We start from the raw sequence: 3,241 nt of genomic DNA, 5'->3' as shown, positions 1-3,241 counted from the left end.
AAAAATTGGGTTATTGAATTATATTTTGTAGTTTTTTTATCGCCATCCGCAATTTCTACATTTTTTAAATGCACAATCGAGTCCGCCCTGTAGTATATATGATTGCCAGCGCTACGTACATGCCATAAACATCGCAAAATCAATAATAAATATGATCTATGATGATAGAACTAAGATTATGATTAAAAATTAGACTTATTAATATAATATTGATATCAATACAATATAAATTGTTTTTTTTAAGCTAAAACCACAGATTTTAGTATAGAAACTGATCGATAGACTGTGACGAAATGTTGAAAAGCAACGTAAATAATTCGAATAGCTAGTTAAACTAGTTACCCACAGGAATTGAAAGACAGAGCCATAGAACATCGATAAACCATTTGTGTAATGCTTCTTCAATGACAACAAAGAGGGATTTTTTTCATCAAAACATTACTAGATATGAAAAACGGATTGGATACTGATAAGTTTTAGATTAGATTTAATTAGATAGAATCCAGCTCCCAAATAAACAGCTGAACGCAGCGTATTATGAAAACGCACCAATAGTGTTGTGCGAATGGTCAGTTTCTTTAGACAGTTCCTTTTCCTCGGTCACTTTTTACATTGCCTTTGATCGTGAGAGTCACTATTAGCCGGTCACCAGTAGCCTTAGTTTGAAAGTGTCTTATACATATGTTTATACCACAATAGAGATTGGATTCTAGATTTTTGGACTGCGAGAAGTAATAGCTTACTAAAATTATTCGCGTCGTTGTTTGGTGAATATTTAACCCCGAAAGATTAAGAAAAATTTCCCCGACCAGAACGGGAATTTAAAGGGTGTGTCACATCAAATTGCATCACGGAAAAAACGCTGTAGAAATTTAATTTTTAGGAATTATACCTTCAGCTTTCGCTTATAATCAGATAAGAGTGTATAGATCACGTTGGCCAGGCTTCACTGTCAATTTTTCGTAAATTTGGAAAAATGTCGTCGAACGAAAAAGAGCGTCGTGAATTAATCCTGCGCACTCATTTCGAGAATCCGGAGTTGTCACATCGGGACATCGGTAAGATGCTGGGAATCATCCAATCCACGGTCAGCAGAGTACTAAAACGATACTTCGAGAACCTAACCATCGACCGGAAGGTGAAGAACGGCAAAAATGGATGCTCCGTCAGTGAAAAAGATCACAAGCGCGTAGTTAAGCAGTTTAGACGTGATCCGAGAAGTTCGGTCCGGGATGTCGCCAATAAGCTGAATTTGTCAAGTTCATTCGTCCAGCGGACCAAGCAGCGGGAGGGCCTGCGTACATACAAGGTTCAGAAGGCTCCTAACCGCGACGAAAGGCAAAACATGGTGGGGAAGACGCGAGCCCGGAAGCTGTACACCGAAATTCTGACGAAGCCGCATTGCCTGATAATGGACGACGAAACCTACGTCAAAGCGGACTTTCGTCAGCTGCCGGGCCTGTTGTTCTTCTCCGCAGAGGACAAATTCAGCGTTCCGGAGGAGATTCGCAAGCAGAAACTATCCAAGTTTGCCAAAAAGTACATGGTGTGGCAAGCGATCTGCTCTTGCGGAAAGCGGAGCGCCCCCTTCGTGATGACCGGCACGGTAAACGGGCAGGTTTACCTTAAGGAGTGCCTACAGAAGCGCTTACTACCACTATTGAAGCAGCACGAGGGCCCGATCATCTTCTGGCCGGATCTCGCTTCGTGCCACTATTCAAAGGACGTGTTGGAGTGGTACGAAGCCAACGGGGTCACCTTCGTGCCGAAGGAAATGAACCCGCCCAACGCGCCAGAGCTTCGTCCAATAGAGAAATATTGGGCGATTATGAAGCAGGCCCTCCGGAAGAACCCAAAAGTTGTCAAATCGGAGGCGAACTTCAAGAGAAAATGGATTTCTGTTCAAAAAATACTACAACCTGACGTTGTACAGAACGTTATGGACGGGGTAAAGAGGAAGGTGCGAGCATACGGGCTTGGGCTCGAAGTATGAATAAAAAGAAAATGCCAAAAGTTGTTTAATAGTTTTTATTTTACTGTCTAAAATTTTCAAAAGGATCGGTCTACTGGGCGAATTTCTACAGCGTTATTTCCGTGATGCAATTTGATGTGACACACCCTTTAATCTGAACCCCCGGCATGTTAAGTGGGACGCTAACCACTCGGCCACGGGAGCACTATTTGGTAGCTACCGAAGTTAGATCGGGAGTCAGCGATTACTTCATTCCTCTCAATTATTTGGTACTAAAAAAATTGACAACTGATCTACCCGCTGTGAGCATCGCTACAATAAACTGGCATATACCTAATGACTTCACACTGGCCGATCCTGAGTATAATATTACCCGAAAAGTGGATCTGATTATTGGTGCGGAACATTTTTATACGATCCTTCGAGGTGGCCGGTTGCAAATAGGCCCACATGCCCCAAACTTGATTGAAAGTAGGTTTGGATGTTTCATATATGAAAACCTCGATCGCAAAAAATGATGACTGAAACCTGGAGAACCAAGTCCATTAAAACCATAGCAAGATATTCCTTGCGGCAACAGGACATGGTTGTATTACGCCACCTGCCGTATTCGCCAGACATGACTGCTTCAGCAGGGAATTCGTAATTTGTTTGAATAATGGGTGGAGGCTCTAGCTGCAGATGGAGCTTATCTTGCAAAACATTTTCATGTTTCATGTATTCAAAATCAAAATTTTATTTTAATCAATGGAAAACGAGAAAAACAACTGACATATCCAACATTATCATCCGATGGATTATTGATCATTGGTTATCGTCATCGGAGGCTCGAGTGCTTCGCAAGTTGATCCCGAATTTGAATATATTATTTGGATTCAACCCAATGAGGTACATATAGAGGTGGAGCAGTAGGCGAAGTGTATCTGTATTGGCAAGCAAAATATCGTGTCGTAATTATTTGCATTCAATATGGAATGTATATGGAAGAAACAAAACAATGTTGAAAGTACTCACGGTTGCTTGATAATTTGAGCCAAAATTCTCATGATATCCTTCAACTGTTTGTTTTTAACGGATAACAATTATATCGTGGCTTATTTCGATTATTCATGTGGTAGAAAGGTCCAGAGAGCAGTCGTATGCTTAGTTCTCGAAAGCAGTACCTTTTTCGGTGAAATTTCGATTAATTGGCGATTATTATCTCACAACATACCGATACCAATCGTTACATATACCAGATACTGTAACGATTCGCACAGCACAGCGTTG

The sequence above is a fragment of the Toxorhynchites rutilus genome, chromosome 2 (assembly GCF_029784135.1).
Source record: "Toxorhynchites rutilus septentrionalis strain SRP chromosome 2, ASM2978413v1, whole genome shotgun sequence".
NCBI lineage: Eukaryota > Metazoa > Arthropoda > Insecta > Diptera > Culicidae > Toxorhynchites > Toxorhynchites rutilus.
Note: the sequence above shows the minus strand (reverse complement) of the source record.